Source organism: Pleurodeles waltl, chromosome 3_1 (genome assembly GCF_031143425.1).
Source record: "Pleurodeles waltl isolate 20211129_DDA chromosome 3_1, aPleWal1.hap1.20221129, whole genome shotgun sequence".
NCBI classification, from domain to species: Eukaryota; Metazoa; Chordata; class Amphibia; order Caudata; family Salamandridae; genus Pleurodeles; species Pleurodeles waltl.
Window position 1 is genome coordinate 83,929,960 of NC_090440.1, and position 21,841 is coordinate 83,951,800.

At 45.3% G+C, this 21,841-nt stretch overlaps 1 protein-coding gene across 2 annotated transcripts in view; it reads left to right on the top strand.

Moving 5' to 3' along the window:
• The window catches only part of SHANK2 (SH3 and multiple ankyrin repeat domains 2), a 2,270,638-nt gene that overhangs the window by 1,667,595 nt on the left and 581,202 nt on the right, over positions 1-21,841 (top strand). The window lies entirely within an intron of this gene.

Here is a 21,841-nt window from a genome sequence, read left to right on the forward strand (position 1 = left end):
AATTGAGTTCAAGGTAACACTAATAAGAATAATATTAAGAGGGAATATGTTGCATAATTTGCCTTTCTTCTGCGTAAATTAGGCAACCTTGTATCACAATTTTTCTACATTGCCACGTATCCTAATGGACCTGACAATGGTAAAGCTTTGCAAAGTGGCTTAGGGCCTGTCATTACAATGATGAAACCCATATTTCACAGGGAACTGTAAAATATTTCCATATTCCAATGCTTCCTGCGAAATCTGTTTTTATACCTCTGCATGCTGTGCAATAAAAGCACCCACTTATACGTGACAATAGATGTGGCAAAATGTTATTTGGAACTAGTGTATTAAGAAGCATACATCTGCAGATTTATTATTACAGTGCTAGGGTCAAATTCTATTTGGTTACACAATGCAGTGTAATTAGCAAGAAAACAACAGTGCTTAGGCAAGCTACAGCAAGTTGCCAGAAAGGTAACTAAGGATGAGAGAGCAGCGTTGCATGCGCCATATATGCAGATGTGAAGAGTGAACTGTGCTGTTTGTTGTCATTCCTGAGGGAGGAGACTGGCATCATGGCCACCCGAGGCTTCACTTTCGTGAGTCATGGCCACGTCCCACATTAAACCTTGGTAATAAGGTGCATATCACATTCTATGCACCTGCATGCTTACCGTACATTTCTGCAAATTTTATCGTAAAATATTAGAAATTCGTTTTTTAAAATTATTATTTGAATTGTCACAGGGATATTCTAACTATCTCAGAAAAACGTGTTAGTCTTGTGGGCCTGTTTTTTACTTGGGCTTCTGCTCTGTGTCTAATATAACTCATTGAGACATTATTCCTACCTGTCTTTTTCAACATGTTAAAGATCCACACATTGTGGGAAATGGCTTTCATTAAATAAAGTGATACAGCCATACGTATCTACTCCAATGTGAATTGATCACTAAACTTTACATAAGGGGGTGTAAAGTTGCAGTGTAATCAACTGGTCCAATGTCACAAAGACAACTCTTTACAATTAAGTTATACAAAATAATATGTTACAGTGATCATGTCAATGCGGATCCGTATAGATCAAAACTTTTAGCTGAAAGTCACCCCATGAAATGGGCCTGCTGACAGATAAGAACACCTATGCACATATGCATTGTATAGTGCTGGGGCAGTGGAACATTAAACATTATGAGTTTTGGGGGCAAAATCCAAGAGAGTTGCTGAGCAGAAATATCATGCACTTGAGCTGTGAACTGATGTCTCTGAATTGCACAACTACATTCCATATATTTACAATTTTAGGCAAACAAAGATTCACTGATTTATCCAGGATTGCACAATGTCAGTAAAGTGCAGAAGTAAGAATTGATCCTATGCATCCAAATTAGCTGCTTAACCACACTCCCACATCTACCCTATCTGTAATGTTGTTCCTCACAGAGCCCTTCTAAAGACACCTGTGATAGACTTCCTAGAATTTCAAACTTGTTGTCTTCTTATGAGCCTTGGATCCTTTGCCCTTCACTTTTGTTGGCTTTGCTCTGGTATGATGCTCACATTCCATATTCTTTGAAGCCCCTGTGGCACACAATTTACAATGTTACAATTTTATTAATCATGATATAGTTACTTAAAACCTTACATGATATGATAAAACAAAAACCAGGTTTTAAAACCAACAAATACTTCAACAATCTAAAGAGATTTTGGATCTACGACTGAACAAACTAAATTAGCGAAGCGAGAAAGTACAAGGCCGTAAAAAACAGAGTTATACTCAACCTTCTTTTTTCGGGATACTCATGAGTCAAGCATATAGCCCTGCACTGAAGCGAATGCTACTTTTAGTGAGAAGTATGACCAAGGAAACAAAGGTAAAAAAAAAAAGATAAGCAGCATAAAATAAATAAATAGCAGGCAAGATCGTGCAAATGATTGCGGTTCCGTTAAAAAATTTAATTTGGCTCCCTTGATACTCACATGAGCGTACCTCACTTCAAAGGCCTTGGTCCCGATCTGCATGCAAATGTCCTTTTTGTGTGATGTCATAATGTTTTAATTGTATTTAGAATTATAGTACATAACACATCAAGGCAGCCTCATAGCACTTGGGATGTTTTATTGAAAAGTGGTAGATAGTAAATCAATGATCAATGCTTCATAGGAAGCACTTGAAGTTTCAGCGGTAGACAGGAGTCCATCTGCGGCATTTCTCCTTTACGCGTGTAGACACATGTTTCAAAACCCTTGTGGTCCATGTACCATGCAGCGTTAGTCTTAACTGGAGATGACAGTAACATAGTGCCCGTTTTAGGAGGGTGTCTGGTAGGGCGAGCAATAGCCTTTCAGGGAGATTAGCCTACCCGTGCTGTAGTAAGGGGCAGGGATGAAGTCTCTATTGGCAGCAACTCTCTGCGAACGTGACTAGTAGGGCAAGGAAAAACAGCCCTAGCAAAGAGTCAAGTGGCTCGCAGTGAAGGGAGACATCTAACCGGAGGTCTGAGCAGAGTTTTCAAACTCTCCAGTTTTCATGAAGTTATTTTTTAAGTCTTAGCTTGAGTGGTAAGTAGTTATTCAGGGATCAGTATTGGTCCTGAAAATATCTTCTACCAAAATATCTCCTACCAGGGTTGCCATATAGTGAACAGATTCTTTGGTCCTGATTGAATGCTACAAGAAAGCTGGTAAGAATGAAATAGTTTTGAAAGGCACCTTGGTGAGCAGCCATGTTGCACCATGTGTATGTGGCATGGGTTCTTGAGATTAGGGGTGTGGGCTTAAATCATGTAATTTGCTGTAGCATAATTACACAGAATCACCCCAAAATTATGCAAGGTTATGTGGAATTATGTGAGGAGCAGAACACACATTTAGCACTATTTCCTTAGCACAACTAAAATGGCCAGAGGATGCATTTTGGGCTAAGAAAATAGCACTAAATGTTGTTCATTCATTCATTCATTCATGCTTTATTCCTGTACTCCTGCACTACGATTTTTGTGCCATATTCTTTCATAATTTCACAAACTGGTGTAGTAGCATCCTGCTCTGTAATTCTGCCTCACAAGAGTCACACAAAATTACTTTGATTACTCCAAAAAAAGAAAAATCTCACCCAGGCCTACTAGAAATTAGATATTCCCTATTTTAAGAGCCAATGGATGGTTCTCAGTACCAATATGATAGACCAAAGAAGAGACAGGCAGCATGGTTATGGACAGTCTTGAAGATTGTATTAGGGAGACCCTTGGACATGCTATGATTGTAACCCCAATCTTTCATTACCACTGCCAGGACTAGTGACATCTTTTTAAGAGAAGTGAAGGAGAGTTATTGGTCATCAGTCCCTAGATCCAGTAGAAAGTTTCACAGCTACTTTACCTCTAAGCTCTCAAATTTAGATTTCTATTATAAAAACGTCAGATTAGCAAATGTTAATCTATAATTCCCTTTATTTTACTCTGAAATTTAGATATAGATTCTACTGGAAATAAATTCACTGTCAATTCCCCAAAGGCCATGCTTTATTTTTTTAAGTTTACATTAATGCCAAGATTTCTTGCAGCACGGAACTTTAACAACTTCAGCATGGTTTTTTTCAATTCCTCCAACTTTATACAGTGAGTGAAGTTCTTTAAAAAAATGCATGTGAAAATATCACAAAAAGTAGGTGCTGCAGGAGAAAAAAATAACATTTTGTGGTGAACATCTAAAGCAAAAACAGTTATTTTGAGGGAAATGTTGCCCATTGGTAAGGTTTTGGGTGGTCAAATTCACAACTTCATCAGGATGGAAAAAGTTGTCAACTTTGCAAAACATTGGCAGCAGAAATAGGATTCTGCAGACTCTTTAGTGACATGACTGCACACACGACATTTTCAGAATACATTTTGACTACAGAACACTAAACCCAATGCAAAACAAACATAAAAGGGATCTGTTTCATTTCCATGATTATTTGAATTCAAAGGATCCATAAGCATTCACTTGGTTGTTGGGGGAAGATTATGATTATCAAAAAGGAGTAAAAAAGGTTGAAGACTGTGCCCAGGGCAGCATCTTGGAAGGAAGGCATCAGCCTGTCAGTGATTCACAAGACAGTGGAAGGGGAGAGGACCACAGCAAGAGTGCTAAAGCAGGTTAAACCATGCAGGTCAAAATATACATTTTGTAGGGGCTGATAAATAAAATCTTGCCTAAGGGTCAATAAGTCTAAACTGTGGGTCACTGGATAAATACAATTTTAAAAAGCTCTACAACTCTCGGGCTGGAGTCTAGGGAAGATTCATAACACACAAAGTGGTTGCAGTAAGTGCTTTGGCGATTTGTAGCATAGTTTATTCTCTAGAACAAATACATTCTAGATGCATTGGAGCAGTGGCACATAATGGGACATTATACATCCTGGGCAACTTTCTTTGCATAGAGCATGCTGATGCTGGCCCTTACCTACTTCTACTGCTCTTTGTTGGCCATGCGTCCTGTGCCCCCTGGTGGCCTGGCACCTAGTGCTGGAGGATCTGTGCCCTCTGTGGCACATTGGACTTCGGTTGCCCAGTTGTAGTCAACTAATGGGGTATACCCCTCACTTCCCTTTTGTTTGCTCCTCAGTTTGTTCTTGTTATTGTCTTGTCTTGTTACTGTCTTGTCTTTGTTGTAGAAACCATATATAGTCTGCAGTCGTACATCATTTATGGTGCCCTTGTCCCAAGCCTCTCCACATCTTATAAAGACTCCCACCTCATATTTCATAGTCTTTGCCTATTGCTGAGGGCTGCAGCTGACATACTGGTCCATTGGTCTCAGAACATTATCTGTGTCCTTCTGTTCCCCTCCTCATCTGTCTCCTACCATCCGACACTCTTTGCATGGGATATCACTACCTCCTATTGCACACCAAGTGTTGTGATAGTGGTGACAGATTTTTTCTCCTGTCATTCCTCCACCTCTCTTCGCCTGTCCTGCAGCACCCCCCATTCCTGCATAAACTGTCCTGCCCTTCCTGTACCCTCCCTGCACACCACAGCTGTCACGTTGTGTCGGTGATCACAAACTATCAGTCTGTGCCCTCATCCACGCATTAATCCTCATCTATGCATTTGTTGCTCCAACCTAAAACCACGGTCAGAGTTATCCCCTGGATGTTGCTCTTTCTTGGGGGTTAGGGTCTCATGCTGATCCCCAGCCACCTGTGTCTACTCACTGTCTCTTTTACTCCCTCCCTCCTCTGTCCTTCTGTTGTCAGGAGTATCTGCCCTGATGCATGACACCAAGAGGAAGGGTCTTTCAGCTTCTTAAATCCTTTCCACTCCACAGGTAACTCACAGCCAACTTGAGTCTTATCAAGGCCTCAGTAATGACCTCAAGGCCAAGAGTCCATAGAAATCCCTGCCTTAAAGTCAATGGGACCACAAGTGAATTTGTGCCAAGAGAAGTGAGACTCACATGCAGAGAGTAAACCTTTACTCCAAGGTGTGCATATCAAAGAAAATTAGTGAATCTGTGCACAACGATGTAGGCTTTCAGTGAGTGAAGTGTGCGCTAAGGTGTAATTCTGGTGACCAGTGAGAGACACTTGCCTCAAGTTATGGATCTCACAACCAGTGGGAGACGGTGTGCCAGAGTGTGGGACACACACCAAATGAGTAAAGCGGTACACTTGGGTGTGAGATTTGCATCAAATGAGTCAGTGCTCCAAAAAGTGAAATGAACAACCAGTTAGTGAGGTCAGAGATGTTAACCTCTGTTGCATTTCTACCCGTGGTGCTCCCATGTGTTACCCCTGCTGTTTGATTCTGTCCCCTATGCTCACTTATCCTTCTGTTCTGTGGACTCATCCTCTGCTGTTTTACTATGTATGTTTCCTCTGGTGAGGACTAGTTTTTGCAGTGTTCCCTTAATGTGGCGCCTGAGATCCTTGCTGTCCTTATGCTGCTTCTTATTCGCCAATCTTCTGCTCCCTGAAGCAGGACTTCAGGGAGCTGGAAGCATAGACAGTAAGACAAGTACCTCAGTAGAACTGATCCCCGCGTACCTCACATAAAGGGAGCATCTTGGGTAGGGACGTTGCATCACAATGGCGGTGGCAATGGAGTCCTGGACATGAGGGGCTATGACCATTTAAATAATGAGTTTGGTAAGAGTTGATAAGAGACACACCAGGAATATAACTTGTTTTTGTATATAGTGCACTTCTGAGCACACTCTAAACAATGTAAACACCAGGAATTGGTATTTCCCAATCTTTTTGATACTCCGTTTACCTCAGTGGAATGTAGGGGTGAGTTGGCCTTTCCATTATGTGAACTTGTGACCATCATATCAACGTATATTTTAGTGACGGGCAGTCGTCTCGCTTAGCCATCCTAGCACAGTTAGGAGTAAACCTCTCACAAATGCACATCAACTAGAAATAGAGTTTCAAGATCACAGCTTAACCTCGCCACCTTCCAACGCAACCTCAGACAGTAGCATTGCATGGCCCAGAAGTGTATAATCAATAAAGAAATTGGTGCAGCCCCCTTGAAGAGCAGAGGGTGGCTTAGGTCTTATAATGCATTCGGCTGATGGGAACGCAGTCCGGTGCGTATCGCAGTCGAGAATAGTGCTTGGATGAAGCCGAGGAGAAGATGAGTGCTGCAGAGGGAGGAAAATCCACCTCGACCAGCAAGGCAGACCTTCAAGTGTAGCAGTATTCATCACTCAGAGAAAGTACAGGTCAGGATGGTAGAGAGGTTGGCAAATGTCGAATTGTTAGGAACATATGCAGTCCTTTTTAATGGGGACTCAATTTCTAAGAATCGAGAGTCAACTAAGAGGACACATAGGCCATGAGCAAGTACCACACATTTCACTTGAGGAGAATTGACTTTGGCGATTCAGAAGAATGGTTTAAAATGGCAGAATCGCATTTCAGTATCCTCCGATTTGGCTGATTTCTGAGTACCGTGGGAATAACACAACTCACCAGAAGTAGGCAGGGACTCTATTAAAATTATTGGGAATCAAAAAATGACAGATTTGCATGAAAATAAATAATTCTGTCTCCTTTCTCTTAAAGATTGCTCTCAAGGTGAACAGTTTATATGAACTAGTGTCCCATAGATCTTAATTAATACATAAAGTTGGCAATAACTGTTTCTCTTTGCCTGGAAACTATTCTCCAGGTGGGGAATCCTCTTACCCTAAACCCTCGTGAATTTAGACGGTGCTGCTCACCTATTCCTAACCTATGGGATCATTTCCCACTACTCTTTGTAGAAGTACTTTAAAGTGCATTTTCCACATGGGAAATTGCAAGATGCTTGTGAATACTAAACAAAGGGCCAGATGTACGAAAGGATTTTACCCATTCTGTGTTTATGGGAAAAAGCTTTCGTACATATGGCCCACAGGTCCTACTTTGTGAATCTACCAAACATTTGGCATGGACACTCTCTTACAAATCTGGTTCAAGGATGTTCACCGCCCCAGGCTGCTTCTTTTTGGGCACTCCTGCACCCCTTGCAACAATCACACAATTTATCCCACCCTATTGGGGTAGTGTCATGAAGCACTGGGCCTGTCCCTCTACTCCTCTAGGAATTTCAGTGTTCCCAAACCTTTAGGTTTGAAGAATGAGAAAGGGAGATCTGAGAGTGTTGACATTTCAGACAAGACCTGGAGATGTAGTTGACTAAGAGAATGTTCCTTCCTTTGAACATGTTTATAAGACATAATTCAAAATGCATTAATTAGTACAGACACTGAGGTATAGTATCACTTACAAACAAACTGAGGGCAGCAATCTGCACGAGCAGTGTCTATTGGTAATTAACATGGCGTGCCATACCCTGGGACATTCGAGGAAAGGCCACAGACACGAATCCCCTGCTGCCCTTACCCAAAGACATTAGGGCTGCTAAGAGATATTGGGGGTGATACTCACCCTGGCGGGCGGCGGAGGCCGCCCACCAGAGTTCCCCCCTCCAAAATACCGCTCCGCGGTCGCAAGACCGCTGAGGGTATTTTGGGTTTTGCACTGGGCTGGCGGGCGACCGCCAAAAGGCCGCCCGCCAGCCCAGTGCAAAACGGCCTTCCCACTAGGACGCCGGCTCAGAATTGAGCCGGCGGAGTGGGAAGGTGCAACGGGTGCAGTGGCACCCGTCGCGTATTTCAGTGTCTGCATAGCAGACACTGAAATACAAAGTGGGGCCCTCTTACGGGGGCCCCTGCAGTGCCCATGCCATTGGCATGGGCATTGCAGGGGCCCCCAGGGGCACCGTGGCACCCCCTACCGCCATCCTGTTCCTGGCGGGAGACCCGCCAGGAACAGGATGCCGGTGGGGGGTGTCAGAATCCCCATGACGGCGGAGCGCGCTCCGCCGCCATGGAGGATTCACAAGGGCAGCGGAAAACCGGCGGGAGACCGCCGGTTTTCCGCATCTGACCGCGGCCGAACCGCCGCGGTCAGAATGCCCTGCGGGGCACCGCCGGCCTGTCGGCGGTGCTCCCGCCGACCCTGGCCCCGGCGGTCTCTGACCGCCGGGGTCAGAATGACCCCCATTGATTGTTCCAGAATCTGCTATTCATTAGTATAAATAGAACTGACCAAATCGGCGCTGAAGTTTGGGAGGAAAAAATGCTCATTGCCACCGGTAGTACAATGTAGGCCAAATGTAACCTTGCAAGTCTTAATGCATTTTCAGCAGAGAAACATAATGGTTTATTTTTCTGTGCATTAGTTCTAGTGTTGTTAGCTTTATTAGAACATTGGAATGTTGGGAGCTTCATTGCAGACAATGGAGTGCTCCGGGCTTTTACTGGCTGGTAAAAGCCGGGAGCGTCAACATTCCAGTGTTCTTTGTTCACAACAACCGCTGTGAACAAGGACCTCACGGAGCCCAAGGGGATTTTAATCCCCTAGGGCTCCGTGAGGATTTTGTTTTATTCATTAGAACATTCTGTCCTCTAGTGGCAGAATGTTCTAATAGCCTTACAGCCCTTCATAGCTGGGCTATACCGGCAATTAAAGTCCCACTCCCTTGTTAAAGGCTCTCACCTTCGGCTTGGGTCTTTAACCCTGGAGCGGGCCTTTAATGGCCGGTATAGTCTGCTAAAGCGGGCTCTAAGGCTATAGTATTGCTAGCACAAATGAAAGAGGTTGTCTTTTTAGGTTCGTCACACACGTATTTATTTCACGAGCAACAGCTCTAACCTGTGGTCCGAGGATCCCATGGGGTACCACAGCTGTTTTATAAAATTAAATTATATTTAAGTTAAAACAAATAAAGTATGTACAAATAAAGAAGCAACATTAATAGCTTGAAAAGTTATCTATATTTGATTGTGAATTAAACAAAATATGTCAATATCTAAGCTTCTGTTTGGTGTATGCTTATTTTTGTATTTCTGTGTTTTTGGTTTGAGATTCAAATCAAAGAAATTGCTTAGATCTGGGGTCCCTAGCTTCCAATAATGACTCAGTGGGGCCCCTGAATTCCAGTTATGACTTAGCGGAGGTTCTTGGATTACAGTAATCACTCAGTGGGGATCCACGGATTCCAGTCATGATTCAGTGGCGGTCCACACAAGGCAAAAGGTTAAGAACCCATGTTGTACACCAGCCACAGCCAATTATATTTGCATTTATTTTTTGACTTATTTGCACTCATGGGAATTTTAACAATAGGTGATTTTCACCAAGAATCATTGGAAAGTTAGATCTGATTCCATTTAAATTAGTACAAATTATATTGCAAAGAAAGAATGGGGAGCTGGAGGGGGGAGAAGTTAGCAGAGAGAGATCTTGAGAAAGAAAGAGTGGTGCAGTGGTGTAACAAAACCTAAGGGGCCCCCCTGCAAAGTGCCTGTAGGAGGCTCCCTACCCCCTGGACCCTGTCAGGTGCCTCCGTCCCATGCACTGTGTACTGTGCTGAGAGGCCCCACTGAGGCTCATGGCCCTCCCTGCACCCTGGGCTGGCCTTTGTTACGCCACTGGAGTTAGGGTATGGGATGTACATGTTTATTTTATTTGAATTATTTATAAAGCACGCAATCATCAGAGCTTCTTGGCGCTGACTATAATTCACATTGTCCAGGTGTGTTGGCCTATATGGATGTCAGTTTAGCATTGCGTATGACCAGTGAAGTGCCTGTGGGAATAGGTGAAGGGCAGGTGTCAAAAGGTACAGGGAGGAGGCAAGTGTCAGTTGGTCTGACACAGAGCAGGGGCAGTGCTTTGTGCTCTAGTGACAAAGGATGCAAAAGGGGGGGGTGCAGAATGCAGTGGGCGCCATTCCTGTACAAGTGTTAATGTGTGTAGATGTCAGTGTTTGGAAGTGCAGTTGCACTGATGATGGCTATAGGAGCAGTGAAAGTGCCAAAGGGCTCACTTGCTGTGAGGGGCCAGTGATTGCAGGAGCTGTTGAGGGCAGGTACTTGGGCTGGTGTTAGCCAGGGTTTGAGTGCAAAGACATCTCTACTTAATAAATACACCTTTTTTTTTTATCCTGCTCATCTCCTTCTTCCCAAGCGTACTCACTCACCCTATTCCCCACCTGTAGGCAGTGTGACCTAGTGAGTAACGCCTACTGCTCTGCGAGGAAACTGGAAGGATATTGATGCAGATCCAGTGGTTATGTAACCGGGTGACTGGGTTTGCAGACAGCGGCTGCCGCAAATTTCAAGTGGTAGGCGGGGATGGGGAGGACGGGGGAAACAGGAAAAAAATTAAACATTTACAGTTTTGTTGCCGCCGTTCGCTGTCTCCTGCCTCCTCGCAGGTCGCTCCTCTTCTAGTGTCCAAGCATTCACTGGGACCCCAGCACAGGCTGCCCAGCAATCCTGGCACTGTTTTCATGCTATATGGAGCATGAAAGCAGTGCCAGGATTGGTTTGAGCAGCTTGGGCAGCCATCAGGCACAGCCCTGGGGTCTGTGCAGTTTTTCCAGCCCGGATGTTAAACTCAGCCAGGCTGGTGAAACCTAAGTGCGCATGTGTGTTTGGCTGGCTGTCTCAGGCCAGCCAAACACACATGCGCACTTAGGTGCACTCCCACCTCCTCCCCCCACACCTCCTGTGGCCCAGCCTCGCCCATGCCTGTACTGCTGGCTCAGCCAGCAGATGAAAAATAAAATATTGTTTTATTTTTCATCTCCTGGTTCTTGGCCAGGCGGGCAACGCCCCTCCGCCATTGTGGAGGAGCCACCCCTGTTTGCAGACTATTACAATAATGTTAGGCCAATTAAAATATAGCCATAAAATTTAGCATGTGCCCTCTATCCCTTATTATTTCTGGGTAATGCCATCCTACAGTAGAATAGCACCATAGGTGCAGAGTGGAGCTGACATGTACTTGCCATCCACACAGCTTACTTTTGCTTTGTAATATTATATTACATTGTTAAAAAGCAGTTCAACGCTTTGACTTAAATGCATGACTAATAGGCATGTAAAAATTAAAGGTTATACAATCTCTCTCAGCTGCATGCGCTAACATAGGCTTCTAACACATAACTGATGGAGGATTAACCTCCTAGTGAGTGAACAGATGCCTTGGAAGGAGGTGGCATTTGTTCACATTATGATGTGACCTTGTTTGAATATATTACTTACAGTTTACTGAAATCACAATAACTGTATCATTTCCTCTCTTTTGGCAGGGGAGAGTAAAACATAGAAAATTGGCCTACACCTGATTGTTACTTGAATGTCACTACTCTATGGCACTACATGTACCCAGGGCCTGTAAATTAAATGCTACCATTGAGCTGTAGAACCCATTGTGCCACCAACTAACATAACCTTTTAAAACTTGTCTCAAGACTGTCACTGCAGCCTGTATTGCAGCTTTAAACTTATGTTTCGACCTGGCAAAATAAACCTTTTGTCAGGCCTAAACCTTCCTTTTAATACTTATTTGTCATCCTGAAATAGGCCACAAAGGCCTATAGAGCATAGTGCATGGTAATTGATAAAAGGTTATTGTGAAGTCCTCCGTGAATGTGCTGAGAAAGCTCATTTGACATGTAAGTGGGGAAACCACAGCACCACCCCTACCATCCTGGCATGATGCCACATCCTCTCAACATCTAGCCCCCTCTTTGTGCCACTGTCTGAATGGAATACACAAAGGCAAACTGACAACTACAGATAACTATGTGACGCAGCATACAAGCTGGAGGCACCAAATGGTTAGGACAAGACAATTCCAACTTTCTAAAAGTGGCATTTTCAGAAGTGTGACTTAAAATCTGACTTCACTATTAAAGAGGATTTAAAATTACAATTCTGCAGAGACCAAACATGATATTTCTACCTGGTGTCAAACAAATATTATCACTTATTAAATATCATAAGGTAATCCAATGTTAGCCAAGGGAGAGGTAGGCCTAGGTTACTAATTGCACATGGCCAACTTTTTAAATATAATGCACCCTGCCGTATGGGCTGTTTAGGGCCTACTTTAAGGGTAACTTATATGTATTAAAAATTGAGTTTCAGGCATGATGAAAGGTTTATTTTGCCGGGTAGCAATTGCAGTTTAAAACTGCACACAGAGAGCAATGGCAGGCCTGAGACATGTATAAAAGAGCTCCTTTAGTGGGTGGCACAATCAATGCTGCAGGCCCACCTGTAGCATTAAATTTACAGGCCCTGAGTACATGCGGTACCAGTTTACTAAGGACTTACAAGCAAATTAAATGTGCCAATTGGGTGTAAAACAAGTTTACCATGTTTGAAGGAGAGATCGCAAGCACTTTAGCACTGGACAACAGTTGTAAAGTGCACAGAGTCCTAAAGCCAAAAAGCAAATTTCAGCAAACAGAAGAGGTGAAGGCAAAAAGTATGGAGATTATCCTGCATTGATGTCAACTCCATGATATTGCACTTGATATCCTACAAAAACAGGTAATTCCATACCACTCATGGGTCTCTGCTGTATGGTACTGCACTTGCTATCCCACAGAAAGGGGATTTACAGTACTATTCATTGACTTCTATATAGTCCTGCTCGTGGTATCCTGTAGAGTAGAGTTACAGTGCCACTCAATGATCTAAGCTCTATTTAACTGCATTTGCTTTCCTGTGCAGAGTAGTCAGAATCCCTCCCTTTTCCATCAACACAGTATAGGGTAGAGATTCCACAGCCAGCTCAATCCTTCTGTATGAGGAGATGCCTGAAATCTTTAAGGCTTGCTGCACGTATTAGTGCCTATGGGCCTAATTTAGAGTTTGGGGACTGGACTACATTATCACAAACATGGCAGATGTCCCGTTTGACTTATTACAATTGAGTTATATCCTGTGGCACTTGTAATACGGTGGGTTCTGCACATTTGTGAATGCACAGAAATAAAGAGACCTTCAGGGGTCACAAATGTGTCCTCACCCCAAAAGTTTGGCACTTAGAACAGGAGCTTAGGTGTATCAGGAAACCCTTATGAATCTACCTGCAGGCAGCTGCAGTCAAGCACTTTATTTGCTGGTGTGGGTATCCCTACCCATCTTGAAAATTATTTATGGTCTGGTGGATTGAATGACAGAACCTTGGATTCAAAATACTGATGTGATCTCACCAGTGCAGGAAGCGAACTGTTGTTGACACCGTGCATTTTCCCCTTCATTTAGCACACTCAATCTCCCACTAAACTGGTTACAACCAGTTAAGTGTGCACCATGGTGCAGACTGGGGCAGTGCACCTAAAAGATAATAACTCTGGAGATTAGATGGATAGCGCATCTAAATGAAACATGCTGTGAATAGACTCAGAACATTAAGACACCAGTGTAAGAATATCAAAAAAGACATAAGAAGTGGGTAACTATAGACATATAAGGGAATCAGTGTATGATGGCTCAACATTAATTCTATAATAGGTGTCAAAGGATATTGCAGGGAAAAGGGCATTAAAGAACCTTGAAATAAATTGATATAGGGTCACTACTTCAGGCTGACATCTTATAGTCCAGACGGATCACAGGAACACCTGAATGATATCTGGAAAAAGATTTCAGAAGGTAAAGAGCAAAAACAAGTAAAAGCCAGGTAAGGCACAGCAGAGTTCTGGTAAACTATTGCAGCAAGAAGCAAGAACCATGCATCTGAAGAGGCAGGAGAAAATAAGCTAAGAATAGCATCCGAAGCAGTTGTCAGCAAGCAGGAGCAAATCCTGATTAGATGAAATGAAGCTAAACTAGGAGCTTTCTTTTTTGTATTCTCTCTGGCAAGATTCACCCTGAAGGTGAAATATGCCATAATAGAAGACATATCGCACTGGTGAAGAAAGGAAAGCCTCCATCTTGGGTTGGGAAACATAAAAGTAATATTAGTTCGAAAGTCTCTAGTGGAACATGGGCAATGTTGAACGCTATGCCTCACAGCGAAGTTATGTTAGGTGAAACAATAAGGGAGGAGAAATCGTCACCATGACAGGGGTTATTTGGAAAACGAACAATTGAAAGTCACAACAAATATCTTCTGTTCGATGTCATATTTTATATTTCTGTAATTGAAGGATTTAGGGCCAGATGTAGGAAAATCCAATTTTGCGACTTGCAAATTGCGAGTCTGACCGACTCGCAATTTGCAAGTCGCAAAATCGGATGCAGAATGGTGTCTCAGACACCTTCTGCGACTCGCTATGGGGTCGCAAAGACCCACCTCATCAATATTCATGAGGTGGGTCGCATTTTGCGACCCCATAGCGAGTCCCTGCACTCACAGGGATGGTGGCCTGCTGTAGTCAGCAGACCTCCATGTCTGTGACTGCTTTATAAATAAAGCAGTTTTTTTTTTTCATTTTGCAGCCCATTTTCCATAAAGGAAAACGAGTTGCAAAATGAAAAATAAACCGAAACCATTTGCTTTCGTTTTTTTCAGAGTAGGCAGTGGTCCATAGGACCACTGCCTACTCTGAAAAAATATTTTTGCCGACATTCACAAAGGGGAAGGGGTCCCATGGGGACCCCTTACCTTTTGCGAATGAGTTACCACCAGTGTGACACTGGTGGTAACTGCGAGTTGGTTTGTGACCGCATTCGCGGTCACAAAGCAACTCTGAATTGCGATGCGAGTCGCAAATAGGAAGGGAACACCCCTTCCTATTTGCGAGTCGCATTCCCAAATTGCGAGTCGGTACCGACTCGCAATTTGGGAATGAGCATCGCGTTCGGCCGATTGCATGCCGCAAACTGCGATTTTTGCAGTTTGCGACATGCAAACGGCTTACTACATCTGCCCCTTATTTGGCTAAACATATTTCGCACGCTGATGGTGCACGTGGCTTCATAGCGATTATCGGATAGTGAGTGACATACTGGCCTATATAAAACACCCCAGGAACTGAAAAGAGCCTCTAAAATGGTCCAGTGTGATCAATTTGCCTGCACATACTGAATGGTTCCAATATAAATACCTCCTGGGCTTTTTGTTACCTTTACGATTAATGGAGCTTTGATTTCCATCAATTTTCGCGTCCTATGGTGTTTGCAGCCGCCACTTAGAAGGAGGCAGGCATCCTGGGAGGAGGCAGAGAGGAGCTTCCAGGGGCCAGGGAAACACTAACGTGAAACCCCCTCATTAGAAAAACATGTGAGGGAGGCTACGTGTTGCTGTGGCTAGCCCATGATTCATCACCTACGGAAACAAGAGTTCTAGGGGTGTTCTCCTGACCCATGGTGTGCTGTGCAGTAAAGTCTCGGGAAGCTTTCTATATTGTGAGATGCCACATAAATTAAAAAGCAGAGTACCTGAGGACCTAACTCCAAGGGCTGCGCATATAGCTTAGCTGTTATGAAATGTCAGAAACATCAAGGCAAAGCCTGCCGGTGAATTCACCATATGCATGCATGCCTAAGTCTGTTTTATAACAAGCGCAGAGCCACTTATGCTATTCACAAAAAATGAGATTCATGAAAGATTTATTCATACTAGATTTTCTTGTGAGAACATCTTCTGCAGGCTTTTGTGGACTTTCCAGCGCAGGAGCAACCTGTACGTTTGGGAACACACAAAAACCTACTTGTCTATTGGTATTCGTAAAACTTTGCAAACTTCCAGCCTAAAAATTATGGAAGATTTACTACTGTCAAGTGTAGCAGTAAAGTCATTTCCAGGATGTAAATGTCCAGAGCACAGGCCACAAGTTAGTGTAAGGAAATAGGTTTGGCCACAGACACGGAAGCCCCTTGGATCGCCGTTCTCAAAGAAGACGCCCTCGAAATCTGCTTCTAAAACTTCTCCAACTGGATCTCACCAGATGCCAACACCACTGCAGACACCGCCCACCCCCCCTCCGAAGAACACCACCAGCAGCAAATTCACCAAGAAAGCCAGGTGGTTCACTGCAGACCTACTGGCCCTCAAGCACCCTTGCAAGAAACTAGAGAGACACTGGCGCTCCAACAAGACCCCCCCACCAACCTTGACTCCTTCAGGTCCACCCTCAACAGGCACCACCAGGTCTGAGGGAGACCCAGAAATAAGCCCTCACCACCTGCATTGAGGCAAGCGCCAACCAGACCAAGGAACTTTTCAGCATCATCAGAGAATTCTCCTGCCCCTCTGCCACAGAGAACAAGATCCACCCCTCCAAAGCCCTCTGCAACACTGTGGAAGGCTACTTTCACCACAAGATCTCAGGCACCTACAGCAACTTCGACCCAAACCCACCAACCCCAACCACCTCACACCCTAGCCTTCACCTCCCACCCCGAGCAGCTCACCGACTGGAAACAGCTCTCTACCATCTCCATCCTGAACTCCGTCGACTCCGGATCCCCCACGGACCACTGCCCGCACCACATCTACAACCTAGGAAGAGAAGTAATCGGATTCTCCCTGACAGAAATCCTCAACATATCCATCACCACAGCCACCGTCCCCGATGCTTGGAAGCATGCCGTGGTCAAGCCCCTCCTGAAGAAACCCTCAGTCCACCCCAACAAACTCAAAAACTACTGCCCCATCTCGCTTCTCCCCTTCCCTGCCAAAGTCTTGGAAAAAGTCATCAACTACCAGCTCACGGACTACCTCAAAGAAAACAACCTGCTCGACTCATCCCAATCCGGCTTCCGGCCTAATCATAGCACTGAGACTGCCCTGATCGCAGCAAATGATGACGTCAGATGCCTCCTCGACCTAGGTGGAACAGCTGCCCCTATCCTCCTCAAACTATCGGCAGCCTTCAACACCATCTCCCACCATACTCCCGCCACCAGACTCCACTGCATTGGCATCCAAGGCAACGCACTCAACTGGATCACCTTCTTCCTCTCCGGCTGAACACAGAGGATGCACCCACCACCCTTCACCTCCGCACCCAAAGACATAATCTGTGGCATCCCCCAGCGCCCCTCCCTCATCCCCACCCTATTCAACACTTACATGACACCACTGGCAGACATCGCCCGGAGCAACAGACTCAACATCATCTCCTATGCAGATGACACCCAGCTCGTCCTATCCCTCACAGACGATGCCATCACCACAAGAGCCAACTTCCAAAACACCATGACTGACATTGCTACCTGGATGATGATCAATTGCTTTAAACTCAACTCAGACAAAACAGAGGTCCTCATCTTTGGGAACAAGCCCTCCCCTTGGGACGACACTTGATGACCCTCTGCCCACCCCCAGTGGCCACGCACGCAACCTCTGAATTATCGTGGACACCCAAGTGACCATGAAGCAACAGATCAGTGAGGTCTCCTCTGCCTGCTTCCACACCCTCCACATGCTCTGCAAGACCTTCCGATGGATCCTTATCTCAACCAGGAAAACTGTCACCCAGACCTTCATCTCCAGCCGACTCGACTATGGCAACGCATTCTATGCCGGAACCACCAAACAGCTCCTGAACCACCATCAGACCATCCAGAACTCAGCGGCAAGACTCATCCTCGATCTCCCCAAGAGAACCAGCGTCGCCCCTCACCTCAGGATCTCCACTGGCTCTGCATCCAGCAAAGATGCCTCTTCAAGCTCCTCACACGCCTACAAAGCCCGCCACAGTTACGGACCCAGCTACATTAACAACCACCTGACGTTCCGCCAGCTGACCAGAGAACTTTGTTCCTCTACCCTCACCCTGGCCCACGCCTCCCGCATCCGTCACAGCTGCTGTGGAGGTCGCTCCTTCTCCCACCGTGCTGCCAAGTACTGGAACGACCTCCCCCTCCATCTGCGCACCTCCCTCTCTCTGAAGGACTTCAGGAAGCAGCTCAAAACTTGGCTCTTCGACCGCCATCACCTTCCGACCGAGGCTTGCAGAACCCACCAGCGCCTGGAGACCCCCCGGGGTGACAAGTTGCGCTCTACAAGACCCACTCGATTGATTGACAGGTAAACATGTATGTCACTTACGGAAAGATTGTTAGTAGTTTGTTGCAAATAAACCCATGTCAGGCATTCGCTCCTGTGTATTAAAATTCAACATTTGAATTGGTGTCAAGTGTGATGAGACTGATAGAAATTCAAAAATATTTTCCAGGAGTACTCCAGTGACTGTTGCAACTTTCCTAAAGTACTCCTGGAACCAAAAGTCTGTCTGCAAAAAATGTAGGAATAAACCTATGGTGTAGATTGTGATTTTTGAAGAAAGAAATTGCTGTCAAATGTGAGGAGATTGATGGTAATTCAGAAATATTTTCCAGACGTCCTCCAACAACTGTTGCAAATTTCCAGAAGTACTCTGGGAATAATACGTATCCACAAAAAAAGCAGGAGTAAAAATCTAGATGTAGATTATGATTTTTGAAGAATCATGCCTCCTTTATTCAGGGGCGTATTTTGGTCACTAAGATTGAGGGGGGTGAGCTTCAGATTTTCTAACAATGACTCTGGTATAAAATGTTAAAATACAGTAGAAACTAGCAGGTAATACGACAGAGGCTTTAGGGGCAGTGAAAAGGGGGAAGAATATCGTTTGATAGGGGTACTAGGTGAGAAAAAATACAATATTTGGTAAAATATTCAACAGTTTTGAAGACTTTCAAAACAGAGAGAGGGAGAGAGTGTGTATGCATTTTTGTCTGTGTGTCTAAAAATTTCTTGTGAAATCTGACAGGCGCCCCCCCCAAAACCGACTGAAATCACCTGTACCCAACTATTTACCAGAAAATACATTTAATAAGGCCCCCCTAAACACCCCAGCCTCCTGAAGCTACGCCCCTGTATTTCTTGTGAAATGCATTTATTTGAGGTTTTATAAATCACAGACAAAGGGGTCATTATGACTTTGTCGGTCTTCCATGAAGACTGCCAAAGCCACGGGTGCCAGAAGACCGCCAGTGCTGGTGGTCTTCCGCCCACCATATCACGGGTACTGCTGGATTTCTGCCACACTTTGGGCGGAATTCCAGCAGTAGTCGTGCTGACGGGCAGAGGCGCTTGGGCAGTTCCACCACCGGCCCGCCAGTAGGACACCGCCCGCCGTATTATGAGCAATAATACGGCCTGGCGGTTTCCTGCTGGTGGGGTGCTGCCTGCAGTGGAAGCGCCCCTTCCCATTCCCCGCTGGACAAGCTCCTCCCCGGACCAGGTAAGTTGATCGTCTGACAGGGGAGGGGGGTGGGAGGGTGGGGGGAGTTGTGTGTGCATGTGAGTGTGTGGTGTCTGTGTGTGTGCAGGAATGTGTGTAGGCGTGGTTGTGTGCGTGTCTGAATGCAGAAGTGAGTGGGTGTATGCATGTTAGTGTTTATGCAAGTGTGAGTGTTGTGCTGAATGCATGTTTGTCTGTGTGTGATTGTGTGTGTTTGGATGGGTGTGAGTATGAGTGGTTGAAGGCGTGTATGAGTGCTGAGGTGAATGCGAGTATGGATTTGTGTGAGTGAATGCGTTTATGTAAGTGTAGGTGAATGACTATGCGTGGTGCATGTGGGTGTCTGTGTGCTTGTGCATGTATGTGGGGAGGGGGGCACTGTGTCTGGAGGGGGGCGCTGTGTCTGGAGGGGTGTTGGAGTGAGGGGCACTGTGTCTGGGGGGGGTTTAGTGCTTGCTGAGGGGTGGGGTGGGGGAGTCGTCTACCGGTGACAGGGAAGAAATTCCTTTAGCCTTTCCGCATGGTTTTCGTGGCGGTGCTACCTCAGCGGAAACCCTAATGGAAAGGTGGCTCCTAATACCGCTGGCGGTCTTCTGTGGACTGCCGGGTTGGAGATCATCATCTCCGGCCCGGTGGTTCCGACCGCCGTGGCGGTATGAGTGGAGGTGTAGCGGGTTGGCAGCGGCCAACCTGCCACACTCTTCATGTGGCAGTTTTCACTGCCAGCCTGTTGGTGGTGGGACCCCCACCTTAGGGTCATAACGACCCCCGAAGTGTTTAAGAACAGTTGAAATTAAACATTGTTCCAATGAATCGACAGAAGTATTGATCCACATTTACATGCTGGTAGTAATTTATAGAAGCTTTATCCTTATGCATAGTTGTATTCATCTCTACCGATTATAATGTAGATTTTCATGAAAGTGCAGCTATCTTTTTGTAGTACGAGTGTAAACTGACCTCGTTTTACACTTTGGTTTCCGGTGCCATGGCCAGAATGATACAATGCAACCCCCTGTGGTTCGCACTTTACCAGGTGCAATAATTATCCCCCATTTCGAGCTCAGCCCTTCAAAGTGAGACACAGCTTGCAGGTTCTTGGTCTCTTCTGCAAGTCTAGGTATTTTCCAGAGGCAAATGTCAGCAGGTTTGACCTGCCAATCTGTACTTGGGAAAAACAGCAGAGGTGCAGACTTGATAGTCCTGGTAATTACCAGGTGTGGTAAACTCCACGCATCTTGGAATTGCAACCACAGAACAGGCTGATTATTTCTCATAGGTCGCAAAAATGGGATTAGGAGACCATAGATGAATTTCCCTGAGTGATGTGTTTTTATTGTGTGGCATGAGCTACAACTGAGTGCTTAAATATTTTAAGATAAATAAATAAATAAAGTACAGATAACCATTTTTTCTTAGCAGTGAGCCCCAGTCCTGATGAATTCCAAGGTCACTGAATGCCAAGGCTGCCTAGTCTGGAGTCCACCTCATGCCTCTTTCTCCGCCACCCTACAGTTCGTCTCATTACCCAGTGGCGTAACAAAGGCCCGCGCAGCCCCCACGGTGCGGGGGGCCCGAGCTCCTGGGGGGCCCATCATTACAGTACACTGTGCATGGGTGGCAGGCCTCTCATTGGGTCCAGAAGGAGGGGGCGCCCTCAAGGTACTTTGCGGGGGGGCACCCTCAAGTTTTGTTACATCACTGTCTTTACCTCTTATTTGCAAGTTCTTCACCATCCCCATTTTCTCCTTTTAGCAGTGTTTGTATTTTTCTCCCTCTCTCGTTCTCACCACTTTCCTACTTTCATCTCACCCCACGCGTGACCTAAAAGTGATCATGAAAAATAAGTCCTGGTCCACAAAAATCAGTGTTGGTGTCCACCAGTGCTTAATTTGAGCTGGTTCTTTCTGATGCGGGCACCTGCACTTAATTTTGTGGACCAGCACTTATTCTTCTGCCTCAAGCATTTACTGAGAGCAAAAGACACACATGGGAAAGACGGAGGAAGAGAAAAACGAAAAAGCTCCACAAAGTGAGGAAGCAGAAAGCTGCAAGAGTGAGCTGAAGGGGCTGTAAATGGATTTAAGAGGCTCAAGATTGTTTAAGAATTATGTATTCCGTGCTCGCTCTTTTAACTGCACAAGCCGCGTGTTTCAGAGGACAGCTTTGGGCAGTGGCACGTTTTTATTGACAAATAAAGCACTGGTGTCCTCCACTTGCAACCTCCCTCTCAAATTAAGCACTGGAATGCCTTAAAGCAGTGGGTCTCAACCTTCTGACTTCAGTGGACCCTTACTTTATCGTTACTGGAACCCGGGGACCCCCAC